We start from the raw sequence: 18,865 nt of genomic DNA on the forward strand, positions 1-18,865 counted from the left end.
CAAATTTATGTGACATATGACATGTTACATATTGACAAATTGACAAAAATAATATGGACTCCATATTATAATTGTGCCGAAATAAAGGAGGGGTTTTAGACTAATATTGTGTTGTTTAATTTATTAATAAACACAATGATTACCTATTATTTAGCCATGCAAGCCTATTATGTATTGTAAAGAACAACACTTGCATGCATTGGCTCCCCTAAAAAGCCCCCTTCCACCCGGTTTTTGAGAAGAGAAAACCATCATAGTTTTTCATCTAATTAACCTAATAACATACAAAATGTTGTAGATTATTCATTCATTCACTTACTCATCCAAAAATTAATTCTAGAGAGAAAAATAATTCTCCTCTTCTTCTCTCCATAAAACCGAAAATATTAAGTGTGTTGTAATATATTTGGGTCATTTTTCTACTACATTAATATTATACTAGTTCATGTAATATTAATTAAATTAAGGGTAAGCTTTGGGTATTAATCCTAAGGAGAGATCCTACACTTGGATCTTGGTTCTTCCATTATAGAAAAGCACAAGAACAAAAGAAAAGGATATTTCTTTTGTGCCCATAAAACCGAAATCACCAATGTAAGAACATGATTTCTCCTCTATTTTATCATTTGTTTGCATGCATAAAATCCATATTTAATTTTAGAGAAAATTGTTGATTACATCCTTTTAAAAATCACTTTTTGAAAATTACAGCCTTATAATTTTTTTTTTGAAAATTACATCCAAAATATTACTTTTCTTCTAAAATTGCACCAACTTGAGGTTTCCGGTGAATTTTGATGATGTTTTTATGATGTACCCTTTATTATTTGAGAGCCTACTTACCCAGATTTCTTACCTCTCCTTAACACAAACCAATTAATCACCCCAAACATCATAAAAACATCATCAAAATTCACCAAAAACCTCAAGTTGGTGCAATTTTAGAAGAAAAGTAATATTTTGGATGTAATTTTCAAAAAAAAATTTATAAGGCTGTAATTTTCAAAAAGTGATTTTTAAAAGGCTGTAATCAACAAATTTCTCTTAGTTTTATGACAAATTAATTTATAACATATATGAGTATGTTTATGTATAAAGATCTACATTTCCTTCAGTAAGTACCCCATTGAGCGACGAACACTGTTTTGTGCATATCTTCTTCAACCATTTTGATTTGATTATACCCCCCATATCCGTCCATAAAAGAGAGGACTGTGTGATCTGCTATATTATCTACCAATATATCGATGTGTGGGAGTGGAAAATAATTTTTTGGATTGGCCTTGTTTAGGTCCCTGAAATAAACACAAACCCGGATTCGCCCATCCTTTTTGGGTATAGGGACTATATTAGCCACCCAGTCTGAATCCTCGGAAAGTTTGATGAATCCGGCTTTGAATTGTTTGTCCACTTCCTCCTTGATATTTAGATCCCATTTTGTTGTCATTCAACGGAGCTTCTGTTTTACGGGTTTGAAACCTGGTTTGATTGAGATTCAATGTTATGAAATATCCCTGTCTATCCCTGACATATCCTTGTAGGACCAAGCGAAGACGTCTTCGAATTCGTGAAGAATGTCGATGAAGCGAGCTCTTTCGTTTAGGTCCAGGGTCGTCCCTATCCTAAGTTCTTGGGGATTTAAATATGTCCCTACGTTGATAGGTTCAGTGTTCTTTATAACTGGTGCCCCTTTACCCTCCTCCAGTATTTCTTTAATTATGTAGGGAGGTAGTTCGATTGAGTCTGGGTAAGGATCATCCTCAGTATCATCATAAACACAATTGCAATCAAGATAACACGAAGAGTAAGGAGAATCGGATTTATTCATATTAATGTTTGAAAATAGCTGAAACAAAGAAGCCATCTGTGTTGTAGTCAGTGGCGGTAAAGGGACAGTTGCTGGGGCATTCCCCAAGCTACTGTTATTAGACGATGCTAAACTAGGAGAAACAAAGGGATGGGGAGTGACAACAGGATGAGACTCTCTAATGACTTCCCTAGACTTAGACTCAGTTTCTGACTCCAACTCTGACTCAGATGCAAACTCATCGTTGTTTGGTTCTCCTTTTAACATCTCTCCTTTTCCAGTTGTGAGCTTGAAGAGTCTTCCTTGATTGTTGGTCTTTTTAATTGACTTTCTCCATCCTTTTTACTGATTGGCTGGGTTTGCATCTGTGATGAGTGCTGCGGGATTGAAATGGTCATCTCGAAGTACCATAAAACAATTTCGTCTGTAAGACTTTCTGCACTTTTGATCAAAGGTTGATCTCTGAGGTAAATATCTTCAATGTCATCTACCCAAACTCCATTGATCTCATTCTTGATTGGAGAGATAAGGTGTGAGCAATCCAAGGTGGTTTCCTCATCCGAGATCATTAGAATTCCAAGAGGATTCTTTGTATTGTTAGGTTTGCTTGCAGGAGAGAGGCAAACGCCCATCTTCAATCATGTCTTTGAGAGCATGCTTAAGCCTATAACAGTTTTCTGTGTCATGTTCTTTGCCTCTGTGATACTCGTAATAGGCATTATCATCCCAGTATTTAGACTTCTTTTCCAGGTCAGGTGTAGGTCCTATTGGTTGGATTATTCCTTGCTTCATCAACCTATTTAGTGCATTTGTGTATGTGTCACTGATGTCAGTGAACTTCCTTGGTGTAATGTTTTTCTTGGATGGCTCGACTAGGTTGACATCGTCAGTTTTGCTAGTGGAACCGTAGGAATGACTTCCAGTTGATGTTGACCCTTGATATCCGCGTCCTACCATTTTGGACAAGAGTCCTTTGTGAATATCGTCTTCGATTCTTGTACCTAATATTATTAAGTCTTTGAAAGACTTAATGTTTTGGTACCTCAATGGTTTACATACATAGGCCTTAGATTGTCAACAAACTTTTCTATAAGAGTGGCCTCGTCTGGATGCTCAACTAGTTGGGTGCTAGTCTTCCTCCACCTACTTAAGAAGTCGGTGAACCCTTCCTTTTCATTTTGGGTAAGAACTTCTAAGGTGCGCATGTTGACTTGAATTTCGGTGTTATCCGCGTATTGCTTGGTGAATTCGGTGGCTGCATCATCCCAGGTAGAGATCTTCTTGTGGTCTAGAGAGTAAAACCACTGTTTGGGAATAATGTCGAGAGATGAAGGAAAGATCCTTAAGAACATCTCCGACTTGATGCCGTTGATAGACATGTAATCTTTAAAAGCACGAATGTGGTTTAGAGGATTTTCGTGCCCCTTGAATTTCGGGATGCCAGTCATGTTGAAATTAGTTGGTAGTTGGGCATTTACTGCTTCATACTTCGGCTATTTTTCCTGTAAATGTCATCCCCTTTGAGGTACATCAGTTGCTCTTTGTGGACATAGGCCACGGGGGCGCTTGGGAACAAGCGTTTGCATTTGTGGAGTCGCAACCAATTTATTGTGGAAAATTGGAAACCGTTCGAATACCTCGTGTTATGTCAAGACACAAAGTAGTGACATGAACACCAAGAACTCATTACCCTTAGCATTCTATGTCTAGAATGACTCTCGTGGATGCCAATGAACACGGATGTTCACAGAGATTTGGAGTAAGGGGTGAGGGTACGTATTAGGAAGCTCTTTTGATCGAACACCTAATCCCGCCCGCCTCGATAGCGGCCTCTACTAATGATTAGGGAAGTTATCTATACTCGATATATCGTCGATTATATGCATGCAATGCAACATCCATTAGATTAATCCTAACATGTGAAGAATTAATACTAAGTCGGTGAACACGTAATTTAATCATACAATTGGGTCGAAGTTGGAATTAAGATTCAATTACATGTGGAGACATACAAAGAAATATAATAAAGAAAATTACAATAATAAATAAAATTACAATAATTACATTGGGTTAATTGATTTATGTCGAAAATACTTCTAAAACGGATAATTTGAAAAAAGAAATAAATGAACAAATTAACGAATAGGAATTAGGGTGATAATGCGAATAATAGTAGATTAATACGTAAACTAATTAAACTAGGTCAAGGCAGAAAGGGAGTTCAGGGAAAGAAATCAACCTGGAAGAGGCGCAGCAGAGCTGCGCCCTCTGGAAGAGGCGCAACAGTTGCTGCGTCTGTTCCAAGGCTGAGTTCTGGCTGTGAAGCCAGAACTGCAAATCGTTAATGTTTGCGGGTGAATTTAATGGTTGATTATGATATTCGACTCGGATGAAAGTGATTTAATAAATTAATTATATTTGAATGAGTCATAAAAGCGATAAAATATGGATGAGACGAATGTAGATGAATTTATTACATGAATGAAAGATTGATTAGTGACACGGGTGAACTAATAGGTTAATCATGACGAATTAATGAAGAACTAATGACGGATATGACAATAGACAGATGAAAATATATCAATGGTCGAATTCCAGAAACTCGATATGAAAGAATCGAATCTCTACAACCCGGATTGATTTTAATGACGAAAACCCGCAAATATTGGTTATAAGGGATTTAAAGTCGGGAATTAACGATGAATTATATACTAATAGTGATGTACGATATGTTAAATTATTATACTTAAAATTATCGTGTTAAAGAAACAATGAATAATTGAAAATGAAACGAAACGATCGAATTATCAAAAGACGAAGGAAGAAGAAAGGATGCAGGAACTGCGACAGCCTCACGAAGAGGCGCAGCAGGTGCTGCGTCCTTTCTCGACGTCTGTCTCCTGATAATCCGTAAAAAGGGTTTTAAGCATGGTTTTACAACTCGGTTTTTAGAAGTACTTTCGAAATAAATCTTACATTAATGATACAAAAAGTAAATAACAATAAATAAAGAAGGATTTACACCCTCAGACTTACATGTTTGACGAAACGAGATGAACTAAGTTTACGATTTAGTGATGCTCGACTCGAATGTAACGAAAGTGCCCTCGTAAGTGGAAAACGATTAAGATTTATTAAGTTGATTATGGTGGAGTTGGTCAAATTGGTCGGTCATGCAAACGAGGCTGGTACTCAGAAGGATCCGAGCTTACGTGGTCGAAAGTTCAAGCACGTAGACGCCAAAAAGTAAGAACGTGGTCTAGAATGCAAAGGGAGAAGAGAAGGGCGGACACTCGCGTGAGAAATATGAGGAACGAAGACTCCTATTTATACTAATTAATCACGTGAATGAATTAGGGTTTTCGGAGAAACTTTGGAAGTGAGTCTCGAAAAGATATGAAAAGATACGAAAAATAAGCAGAAAAGGACTTGGGAAGAGGCGCAACATGCACTGCGTCTCTTGGAAGAGGCGCAACACCTGCTGCGTCTGTTCCCAGTCGGTTTCCTCATGCGGAGGAAAGTTTTCCTTGTTTAATTTATAGAATAAAGGATTAATCTTATTTTCCTTAATATTTTGTGTGAATATTACGAGAAATTCTTTACCAAAGATTAAAATATTGTGAAATATGGAATAGAAATATCCGGAACATTCCAGAACATTCTGACTCGGGTTATAGCGGTTATCAGAAAATGAAGACGGTTTTAGGCCCGGACTCCAAATGTATTCTAATTACTGTCAAAACGACCGTATCGGCGCGTAGATGACAATTAAGAGGTAGACATAAATGTTTGAGCAATCACTTGACGATAAACTTACGAACTATCACAAATCGTTCCGCGTACCAAACATGCGGCCCAATCATCACCGAGTGGTTTGCGGGAGGTGCAGAAATGAGGTATCTACAGAGCCCTCACTTTGACTGAGGCTTGGACAAGGCGAAAGTCAAACTATAGCCATCAGGTCAATCGAAGATTACAACCTGACGACTATGGCGATGCGAGGCGGCTCAAGAGGTCTGAACCAAGGACCTGTCGTTGGGAATATTTTAGAGTTTGTCGACTATCGGGGAGGTTCGTTTAAAGTCCATTAGACTATGTAAGGAGGCTCGCCAGCCATAAGAAGAGATCATACCTGAAACTTCTTTCTCGAGATGCTTCTGGAGGTGCATAGGAGCTAAAGTTAAGCGTAGGAGCTAAGGGTAAGCGTAGGAGCTAAAGGGTAAGTGTAGGAGCTAAGGGTAAGACCTAAAAGATATATAAGGATTGTGTTCTAGGGTGTGGGATCCTAAAGGAAAGCATCGATGGGAAGGAGGTCAAATATAAGTTCGACCTAAGGGGTAACTAAGGCTCGAGTGTAAGAACTCTGCCGGTCTGGGAACTTCTGGAGAACGACACCTGTATCGCACTCCGTAGGGAAACAAGAAATATCGGGAGCAGTAGGACACAGGCGGGAACTGCTGGGAGAAATCTGCTTGGGTCGTCTTCAAACAAACTTCAGAAGAAATCGAGAAGGACGATTGTATGTCGTGAACTCTCGTTGGGGAAACCTTATCAAGAATTCATCTCCATGTCTCGAGAGGGATTGTCTATCCGCTTACTCTCGCTGGGGGAATATAATGAAGGCGTGTCGAAACATCTGTAGAGAATACTTGCTCGTTGTGACAAACAAGGTCTTGGAAGCAGTAAATAATGTACGATAGTCTGCAGTTGGCTTAGAAATGTGGGTTTGAGCGAAGAATAATCGTCAAACGGACCAGAAAATAAATAAATGGCACCGGGGAAGAGGCGCACCAAAGATGGGCCCACAAATAACGAACTCATAACGAATTTTTGAAAATTCGTATGAAGGGAACTTTAGGAAGAGGCGCAGCAAGAGCTGCGTCTCTTGGAAGAGGCGCAGCACCTGTTGCGTCTATTCCTGGAGGTGTCTTTCCTGTGTAAAAACGCGATGAAACAGGAGTTCATTTCATTTGTTTCGAAACACAATTCCTCAATTTCTCTCTCAAATCTCAACCATTTCCGTCAAAATTTGATCCAAAAGCTTTCATTTACCATGACCAATCGAGGTATGTATATCATTCTTGCATTAATCTTCTATAATGGACGAATTGGATCGACAAAATTTAGGGTTTTTAACCCTAAAATGTCAAAAATTTGGGGCTTTTCCCCCAAATGATCTTGCCTTGTAAAATTGACCTTGTAAATGGCTAATTGGTAGTATAGGGATCATAACCATGTATTTGTTTCGAATTTTCGTTGAGTTTTGGGCATTTGAGTGAAATTGAGACGGTTTCACAGCTAAACCGTAAATTGCTTCGAAAATGGCTTCGAAAATGGCCTTAGGATTGCCCATTTGCGACGAAACTTGACATTTGGAATCCTTGGATGATGGTAAAACTTCCTACCATCTCGGAATTTTGGTTTGTGACGACTTTTTCAGGACACTTTTCTAGGGCATAATTGCCGTTATAACGAAATGCTGTCGAAATTTCGACTCGAACCCATGACTAGGCTTCAACTTAGGCTTGACTTAACCCAAATTACCACATAAGTGATCGGGTTTGTGGGAATACGGCCAAATATGGCGAGAAAAGAGCGACTTCGGGCCTTCTAAAGCTCGAAAATCCCCTAACCAAGGCTTGTCGTCACTTGACGCGGCCTACAGTTACTTTAAAGTTGCACGTGGCGAGGCTTCTACTTCTGGGAGAGCTCCCATGGACATAGACACAGCCGTTGACGCTTCTCGTGCTCTCGAGGAGGCTTTCACTGCGGTTAGGGTAGCTGGTGAGGTTGCTGAGGGCGAGGTCCTCGAGGAGGAGGAGGCCCCGAGGCGGGCCAATGTTGGGCGAGGCGGTCGTCAGCTGAGGGAAGCACCCGCGTGGGCTAAGACCTGGGACAGCAGGCACTTGCTTTGGGCTGCGGAGGGTCACCTGTCCTAAAGGACGGTGAAGAGCTTGGTAATCTTGAATTCATTACCCATCACTCACCTTCTTTCATTTCATTTGCTCATCTCTTTTCCAATTTCATTCAAACTAAAGATAGCTTCTGTTTCAAATCACAATAGGAGGCTGGGAACATCAGATCGTTCTCGGGCTTCACGACGGCGATGGAGTGCTACGAGAGGCTGTCGGCGGAGGAGCGAGCCATGATCGAGCGGGGAGCATTCGGCGCCCTGGTGCAGGCTTGGAGGGATATTGCGAATAGGAAGCTGCGGGCTAACCTCAGCCTGGTCCGTGCTTTCTTGGATCGATTCTGGGATACGACTTCCATTTTTCACATGCCTTTTGGTGAGGTGGGAGTCAGGCTGGAGGACTACGGCATGATCTCTGGTCTGCCATGTGGGACTGAGGAGGTGGAGTGGTCGGAGACTGCCATGAGGGTGGACTCGGCCGAGGCTAGGAGGTTGATCGGCTGGAACTTGACGCTGAAGGCTGTTACAGTGCCTGGTTTGGTGCCTGGTTCTTATGTCCGAGACTACTTTGCGGGGAAGACCCCGGCGTGGGTGGTGATTGACGGGAGAGAGACGGCTCCTCCTCCCTGTACAGCTGAGCAAAGGGCCCGTTTGTTGCTTTGGTGGTTTCTGTCTTCGATCTACCTCGGAGACAAGGGAGAGAGGTTGTCGACGAAGCTTCTTCCCTTCCTTTCTGACCTGAGCTCCCTAGGACGTTGGACTGGGTCACTGCTGGTTTTGCGGTCCTCATCCGCTTCATGAGGGCCATGGTTCGTCCGGAGTTGATGGAGAAGGGGACTTCTCCTGGTGCTGTCGGCCCTGGACTACTGTTGGAGGTATGAACCTTCATTTGGACTAAAATCACTTCTTTTCTTTATCGAATTACGAAAGATCGTTGTTGACTATCTTGCTTCACAAGCGTGGGTGTACTCCTACTTTCCGAGCCTCTCGCCCAAGAGGATGGAGCCGCTGGAGAAGGCCTATCCCGTTGTAAGGGATTGGGTGATGTGTTGCACGAGGAGCAAGCGTTCCTCTCACGGTGTCTACCGGCGGGACGTGAACGCTCTTCAGCTGGACAGCGTGAGCATCTCACTTATATTCGTTTTGCTTCTTTATTACTTTTTATCGATCATAAGAATGATTTCTTGCTTGTCTTTTCCCAGTGGGTGCCTAGGCCTTGGACGGAGTACGCTGGTGCTCCTCCTTTCATGGCTGAGGTCCTTCGACCTAGGAGCTCGAGCCGGTTGCTACTGAGGACGTCGATGGGTCCTGTGTGGTACTTGGGCGAGCGCTTGGCTCGTCAGTGCTCTCGGGATGTCTTGACAGTTCCCATCGATCCTCCTAGGACGATGTTTAGGGAGCCTTCTGAGGCTGAGATGGAGGCTGACTTGGCTGGCGTTGGTGGTTACGCCCTTCTGCTTCCTGGTAAGGACTACTCGGCGTTCCTCTACGGGAGGTTGGCGTACTGGCCGGTTGTGGTAAGTATTTACTCTCCTTATGACCATTTCGAAAGCATGATGAATGATCATCGATTAATGGTAATCCTTTGTCTTTGCAGGAGGTTGAGGCGGCGGGCATCGAGCCCCCAGAGTACCCCGAGGCTCTCGAGTACACTGACGCGACTGGGAGGACGACGATCTCTGAGCTGCGTGACTTTAACGTGGTTGTGACGGATGCTGGCTTGGACGAGTGGCAGCATCTGATTCGGAGGGTGAGCCTCTAATTTGTATGATTTTTTATGTAAGAACACATTTGATTGAACTTATCCAATTATTGAGAACTTCTTATTTGAAAATGCAGGTTGTGCCGTCTCGGTTTGTGGCGTTATGGAGGGTAGCCAACCGGCTGCGAGCTACTGCCGTCGAGGCACTTGTCGGCGGTCGAGGTCGTCAGGTATGAACCTTTCGCCTATTTCATTTTTGAATTTTCTAGCTTTCTTATAATTGCTTGAAATGATTGACATGAGCCAATTTGTGTTATTTGCAGAGGGAGCGCGAGCTGGAGTGAGAGTTGGCCCAGTCTCGGGAGGAGACAGGTCGTTTGCTGAGGGAGCTCGAGGTTCGCGACGTCGAGGTTGCTGCTCTCGAAGCGAGAGTTGCGGAGTTAGGCGGCGACCGGCAATAGTTTTGGTTTGTTGTTGTTTGTATCTTGCGCATTTGTACATTTTAGGACCTACATTTTGGACATTTTGGATTTTACTTGGGGCTCGAGCCCCCAGTTTGTTGTACATATCCCTCTTTTGTTTGTATATACGACGGCCTGAGTGCCTTTGCTGCTGGGTTGCGTTGTTTGTTCCTGCAGGTTAGCTTTGAACAGGTTTGGTAGATGACGGTTTACGCCGTCATGCTGCCGAAATTTACATAGAAATCACATAGAACATGTATGCATACATATGGCCTAAATTAGCACAAAACAATGACTTGAAAATGCAAAAATGCAAAAATGCAAAAATTTGTCGGAAATGACCGGACGGTAGGGAGGGTTACCCCCCAAAAAATGAAAAAAAATAGAAATCTATAAGTTGGAAATGGAGAGTGAAATGATTCCTTGAAAAGAAAATGTAAAAAAGAAGTGTACAAGTGTGCTAAAATGATGAAAATGTCGATATCGTCTCGAAATGCGCATCCGCAAAATTAGGAAACACGAAATATGGTAACTTTGACGTATTTACCAAAATAATAACCCGTATGAATAGGAAATTATTCGTTAAGGAATTTAGGAAAGATTCAACGCGAAAAATCACAGAAACATTGCTGAGGAAGAGGCTCAGCTGGAGCTGCGTCTCTTTAAAGACGCGCAGCAGGTGCTGCGCCTGTTCCCCGGTGTATCCGTCCTGGCGGATTTTAGGAAACAGATTTTAGTATAAATAGAGACGTCGATAGAGGTTTTATTCACACAATTCTTCCGTCTCTTCCTTCGTCTTATTACATAAAATTCTCAAAATAATCCTTCATCATGAATACTTTAGAAATTCGTCTAAAGGAGTGGACCAATGAGTTTTCTAGCATGGAGAAGTATGACATGGGTGCCTATAATCTTGAATCGTTGTTGAGTTTGAAGCTTATCAAGGTAGTCAAACCATTCCTAGATGCTTGTCTTGATTATTGGGACCCGAATTATCACGTTTTTGCTTTCCCCGGAGGTGACATTTGCCCAATTCCTGAAGAAATTGCTGCGATCGGTGGGTGAGACCCAGAACACTTGCCTGCTAATCCTTCTACTTCACAAGGGTATAAGAACAAATTTAGAGACTTGCTTGGGTTGACAAAAATTGAGGTGGACCGTTTAGTGACCTCGAAAGAAGTGCGAATGTTAGACTTTATTGACCGATTTATTAACAAAGCTGACCCCACCATCTCTTATGTTGCTAGGCGAAGGGCATTCGGATTTTGCTTGTTACATGTGTATGTCCTTCAAGGGCATGTTGATGAGGATTTGAGAGGTGATCCCCGTCTCCTGGGCCTAGTCGAGCAAATGGAACTGCGCAGGAGCCCAGCCTGTTTATGTTTAGGAGAGATCCTATTGGGTTTGGATAACAGGAAAGCCAATCGCGACCTACCTTATTCGGGAAGTCCCATTATCTTGCAGGTAAAAGAACATTTTTTTTTCTTTTTTTTTTTTTCGTTCGTTTTTTTTTCGTTTTTTCTTTTTTTTTTTCGTTTTCTTCTCTAATACCTGCTTTTGGTAGGTCTGGCTTATGGAGCGCCTTCGATTGATCGAGCCCCCAGTTCATGTTCCTTCCTATCATGCTCGCTCAATTGCTATGAGGACCAGGCTTTACATGGTGGACTTCACTCGAGTGTGCAATTACTGGGAAAACAAATTGAAGAGTGATGATGGCCCCTTGATTAGATAGGTTGTACCATGGTGGCATCTCAAATCTGTCACTAGAGTATCTTCCTTGGATCCTACCCGGTCTGTGCGCATTCCTGGCTTGGAATTCATGGTATGCATCTTTCCGAAGAGGCTGATGAGACAGTTGGACTCGGACAATCCGAAGCTTGACACTCGTCCCCAGATCGCCGTGGCGCTTACTAGTGAGAGTCGAAGGGAGTGGGCCATTAAATGGGCTCAAAGAAATGTATGGTTCTTGAACTCTTCTGTTAGTGCTTTATGGGTGTCGGACTCCTATCTGCGTTGGAGGAAAGCTACTACACTGGAGGAGCGTGAGAGATTGAGGAAGCGCGAGCCCGTTGACTACAAGGTGCGCAAGGTGGAAAAGGAGAAAGAGAAGCATCTGACTGAGGGAGAGGAGGAAGCCGGGTTTCGAGTTGTTCATCCTTCGAAGAAACCGAAGACCTCTCCTGTCGTGGACAAAGTGATTGACAAGAATGGGAAGGTTAGACCACGAGAAAGACCGTTGGTGATTAGGTCCGAAGTGGCGCAAGAGCGTCCGGCTCGAGGTCGGGAAAAGAAATATGACAAAAATGACAAGGGCAAAGGGAAAATGGAGGAATAGCCCTAGTCTTTATTATTATTTATTATTATTATTGTAATAAGAAGGTGGGGTTTTTAGAATCTTAGCCAATTTTTTTTTTTCTTTAGCATTATTATTATTATTATTATTATTATTATTATTATTATTATTATTATGTAACGTATTATTATTATTGAATGAAATAAAGGAGGTTAATCGGTTATGAAACCGTTGTGATTTTTCTATTTATTATTCTTGTCGAATTCCAAATGCAACTGCAAATGTCCTTCTATTTACATTTTGAAGTTAATGGGTTGTATCCTGCGAAGGATTGCCTACGTATTCATTAAAAAAATGAAATTAAACCCTTGCGCGTAGTTCGAGTAAATGTAAAAGAATAATTGTTCTAAGCAAGAGCTTGTAATGAACTTAGAAGATAAGCATGAGCTTTTACTTACTCTTAAGGTGCAATTTAGTTTATTTGATGATATGAGGATGACAAATTGTCAAAATGCAAGAGCATGGTGACATTAACATATTTCAGCTTGGCTAGGAGCCATTTATTTAGTGCCACAAGAGCAACACGTGAGGTTACGCGAGGCGCGTTTTTGTTCCTATTCTAGGCATAATACCGCTTTAGTTGGTCAAGGTTTGTCGGGTTGGCAAATTCATTCCCATCTAGGTATGTGATTCTAACCGCACCCCCTGGAAGTATGGACTTGACTAGAAATGGCTCGGCCCAATTAGGTTTGAATTTTCCTCGTGGATCGACAGGTAAAAGAGCTCTAATCGACTTGAGTACTAAGTCTCCTTCCTTGATGTTCCTTGGCTTGACCCTTTTGTTGAAGGCTCGTTTGATAAGTGCTTGATATGTTTGGACATTATGTAATGCACGTAGCCTACGTTCATCTAGGAGGATGAGTTCTTCATATCTATCCCTCTTCCAATCGGCTTCCGGGATTTGACTTTCGAGTAAGATACGCAAGGATGGTATTTCTAACTCGAGTGGCTATACAACTTCCGTGCCATAGGTCAAATAGAAAGGGGTGGCCCCAGTGGGCATCCTGACAGATGTACGATATCCCCACAAAGCAAAGGGTATTTTGCTTGGCCAATCTTGATAGTTGTCAATCATTTTCTTGAGAATTGTGACAACGTTCTTGTTTGCTGCCTCTACCGCGCCATTAGTCTATGGTCTATAGGGCGAAGAGTGGTGATGCCTAATTTTGTACTTAGCTAGCAATTGCTCAGTCTCAGCTTGGAAATGTGATCCATTATCACTAATGATCTCATGTGGGCAACCATATCGGCAGATGATGTTATTTTGTATGAACTTTGCTACATTTTTAGCCGTGAGACTAGTGTAGGAAGCCGCTTCTACCCATTTGGTGAAATAGTCAATTGCCACGAGGATGAAACAGTGACCTCCCGTTCCGCCTGTAGTTATCTTCCCTATTATATCAATTCCCCAGGCAGAAAATGGCCAAGGAGATGTCATCGTATAGAGCAATGAAGGAGGGACATGCTGTACGTTCCCGAAGATTTGGCAGTTGTGGCCTGCAATGTCTTACGTATTTGATGCAATCGGATTCCATTGTGGTCCAATAGTACCCCAGACGTGTGATTTTCTTTGCCATCATGGGCCCACTCCTGTGAGGACCGCATTCTCCATCATGGACTTCTTCCATCACTTTCTGCGCCTGTGAATAATCAAGGCAACGTAGGATTACACCAAGAGGTGTTCTTTTGTATAACTCTCCTTGCATGAGAACATATTGGGAAGCTAATAGTGTAACACCCCCTCATACCAAGGTACCTTACCAAGGACTACCCTAGCATGAAAGGCTGTTACCATCTCGGTTTCCCGAGGTTAGTATATCAAAGATACAATTTCCAATCAACATTTATTAAAGTATAAAGAGTTAGCGAATACATTATCTCAAACCAACTCAAACTAAAAGTGTAAGGACTTCAATACAACTGAAATCATTGACGGCTAAACTCGTAACGGCGGAAACTAGACTCGAAGTGATGTCTCCCCATATCTGTCCCATAACTAAACATCTGCATTACCTGTCATATCTGCTCACCATCCCCGAATGGATCACCGCAGGTTTTACAAAACAACAACACGGGGTCAGTTACCGCATAAATCAAATAAGACAAACAAATAATGTAACCGGCTGGTCATCCTCCATCCCCGGTCTCCCGATTTCACACATTAACCGACTACACACCGAAGTGTGTAGCCCTGCTAGATTACCCATCGCAACAGGTAATCCTCGCCGCCAGTGGGTGACCGCAGCCTATCCCCACCTAGTCCAGCTCATCAACGAGCGACTAACAATCCCTGTCCCTTAATGTGCACATCCCCTCCCGTGATGGGTTCCACGGAGGGCGAACTAGGGTGTGAAGCCACTCCCGCAAGTGAATCCACCACAATCACACATACCACAGCATCACAACTGTCACAACACCACTTCCGTCACAACACAACCACATCACCACCGTCACCACAACACCAACACTTCGATGATCAGCAAACAACAATCATACACAATACAACAAATATCTCAAATCAATTACACAAGAACTGAGTAGGGAAACCCTACCTTTTCGCAATCCGCTTACGCTGCAATCAACCATACAAATGCATAACAATTACCACATCGTCACCTACAACAACAATCATATAGTTCCAATCACTAACTGCAAAACCTCATTTCCCCCAATTCATGAATAAAGATAAACCCTATAATTAATCATCAACAACATAGGGATAAAGACTTACCGGCGAAGGAAACAAAGGATGAATGCACTTGCTATGATCACACACACACACAAGGGGAGATTTGAAGAGGATTAGAGCGTCGTTTGAGTGATTAGGTTTTATGAAATGTAATAGGAAACTGTTTTGCGTTTATAAATAACTCTAATCCTTTCTAAATCAATCGCGGAAAATATAACCCGTCAGACCGGATACTCGGTCGAGTAAAATGTATACTCGGCCGAGTATCCTCTACTCGGTCGAGTATTCACCATACTCGGCCGAGTATTCCTCTGCGGAACCCAAGCAAACTACACTCTTAGCACTACTCGGCCGAGTAGGCTCTACTCGGTCGAGTACTTAGCTTATAAAATCCGTAGTATTACAGTCTTCCCCCCTTAAAAAGAATCGTCCCCGAAGTTCCAACCCAACCTATAAAACATGGACACTTAACACTAACTCCACAAACCACTCTTCCTTCCACAACATGGCTCACGATATCGTCTCAACTATAGCATAGGCTCCCAATACTGACTCCATAACATTACCAAATAACCACAATATAATGTTGCCAACCTTGTCTCACTTCCGTAACACTCAATAGCACTCAATCCACAAAAGAAGATTAACCATCAAAACAGAATGTTACATTCTACCATCCTTAAAACGAACTTCGTCCTCGAAGTTTACTCAAACACATAAACATCATCTTCCAACTGTCAAAACTATCGGACTCATAATAATCATCATTCAACTGTCAACACTATTGAAATATTCTCTCATTCCTAAACATCGAACTACTACAAGCACGGTCATGACCTTTAATAAAATCAAAACAAATATCCGTCCTTTATGCTACACCAACACTCTACTTCCAATTATACTACCATATGCACAACCATCAAAATCTATTTTATCGCATCCTACTCCTCTTAAGATAAATGTTACGTCCTCGTAACTCACTAATACTAAATCCTAGCTATATTTTCTCACTATCCCCATCACCACCTCATGTCAAAGATAACCACTTATAATCTGTACAGTCGCCATGCATATATCTTAGGCTCTCTTACTTAAACAACTCTCATCCTTCAATTCACTCGTCACACCCCCTAACCTATACCTCAAAATCTTTAACTTAACCCAAAACTTCAACTCTTCCACATTACCGCAACATGACACACCTCTCTATATAAACTATATAAAACTCATATCACCAAAAGCATAACTCACACTCCACACTTGTTACGTACACTCACACTAGATCCTCAAGTTCTTTTCTTTCATTACCGCAAAACTCATACATAACTTAACATGATACCAATTCCCAATATCTTGCACTCACTATCTCAACAAAAGATTATGAACCACCTGCCGCTTTCAGATCATTACAACACATATTCCACGAATCACTTGTCATGACTATGACTACCGATGCCTCATCTTAAAATAAGATCAAAATTACTGTAACAACTTCTCACAACTGTGTCCCATCAACAGAATATCACTATACCATGACAACAACGAAAACATATACAACTCTCTCTCATATCATACTCTACCCTCATTCCCGAACTGAAACTGGTAAGAAACATCAACAAACAAAATAACAGTCTACATGTTCAACCAAAACTCACAAGGGAACAGCAGCAAACAAAACAACAATCTATGTTTAACTGGTATGCACTTTCGAAAACTCGTATCATAATCATCTTACCTACTCCACCACAACCGGTTACGGCATCGCAACACCGCCACCAACAGCCGCACCACAGTGCGAAAATACCCGCATCACAACACTAAGTACCGTGCCCGGATCACCACCCGAGGCACCACAACCACACCGATAGACATCACAACATACACAATCCCATAAACACTGACTCAATATAACATCTCGGACAAGAAAAACTTACTCAAGACTGCTTTACCAGATCACAACACCATATATCATACGGAATAAATAGACAAGAATCTCATGCATACCATCCATACTTTTTCATGGAATAAACATATATCATGAATACACATGCGAGTATAACCAGTCTTGTCAGACCACCCAAACTATGACTTTTGATCATCATTTCATTAAGTTACCGTATCCAACATATATTACAGAACATTCAGATAACAACATTATAACTATCACACCATACCGCTTGTCGTGAGGTCACAACCTCACACAAACATTTATATACATCTTAGACCCATAATCACATCCAACTAGTCAATCCTGATCACGTAAGTTATCACTTGACAATGAATATCTCTTATCCAGACTTAACTCAGGTGCCCTTCATAACATATCTTCTCTTACACACAATTATCACTACCCGACGAACGTAGCCATATCATCTGTACCCAACTACCAGCGAATATCTCATATATCCATACCTTAAACTCCCTCACAACCAAACATTAATCACCTCCACAAAATCAACCTCTATAGAACAACTAACTTCCCTAAAATAACATCATCCTCAACCACTAGTGACAATACTATGACACCAACATCCTTCATGCGACTACTCTCTTACTATCACTTCTTAATATAACAATCTGTTTCCTCCCTTTGGTTATCATCTCAAACAACGAACATCAAATATATCAACAAAAATCGCCTCAACACTATTTCCAATTCCATCCTTAATTGTATCGTCACCCGACTCACCACCAAAATCTCATATCGTTCAAATTCTTTACCCAACTTTTGCTTTCTTTAATTCCTCGAAACTCATGATTATCATGTTGTCCTGGAACTTCTATATAACTGTAAACTCAAATCCTCATGATAGTATCATACATCTCGACGATTCCTTACTTTTATATCACATAACCTCAGTGAACATGTTCCTAGTTTTACTCCCCTTATTCTGTTCTTTTACCCTCGACAAACTCCCTTAATAATTCAACTCTTCATTATTTCTATCTAACTCTCTAGTGCTCCGGTTACCTTCACATTCCTCCAAACTCAAATTCCATTATTTTATGTCGATATCATCTCACTCTTTCTTACCATGGGTCTTCTCTCATTATACTATAACTCCCAATTGTCACTAATCTATCTATAAAATCGACGTTTAATGTTCAAACAATTGCATCTCCCTTTTTACATCACTAGAAAACCAAAAATTCATCTCATACAGTTAATTCCCCAAAGAATTACTCACTAGGCTCACATTGTGATATTCCAAATTCCCAATTAAACTGCTATCTACTCATCGCGGCATAACTTGACCTCACTATACACTATTCGTTTCCATCTCTCTATAGCGACCTTTTATCACATAATCCTTAAGCAACTCAATCCAAACCGTCTCCCTCCATAAATCCTTACACATCCCAATACGCCACTATTCGTATCACTCATCTCAATCTTTCATTCTCACGTTTATTTACACTTACATCACCCTTGCCCATATGCACTTACTTTTATATTACTCAACCCATGACTATATCACTCATCATATCTCACAAAACATGCTCCTTGTCTCAATGAGCTCATCAATCTACTTTTTCTTGTTCCACTATCCCTCACAACCACATATTAGCACATGTATTCCTTACCCAACACATGTCCTTCACAAGCCGGAATGCTCCTTGTCATAACATCCAGTAACTTACGTATCAAGACCGTCACATTCATAAAAAAACGCATTAAAACTCAAAACATACATCCATACATACCCTACGACTCAAAACAACCGTAAGAACATAATTACCGACTCAAAATGACCGCCCATTGAAGTACTCGATCGAGTACATGGCATACTAGGTCGAGTATAGGGTACTCGGTCGAGTAACTATATTACTCGGCCGAGTTTTCGACTCCAGAAGCGAACACAATTATCACAGAGGATTACTCGGCCGAGTATTGGGAATACTCGGCCGAGTAGCCCTTACTCGGTCGAGTATTACTTTACT

This window comes from Silene latifolia, chromosome 9 (genome assembly GCF_048544455.1).
Source record: "Silene latifolia isolate original U9 population chromosome 9, ASM4854445v1, whole genome shotgun sequence".
Taxonomy (NCBI): domain Eukaryota; kingdom Viridiplantae; phylum Streptophyta; class Magnoliopsida; order Caryophyllales; family Caryophyllaceae; genus Silene; species Silene latifolia.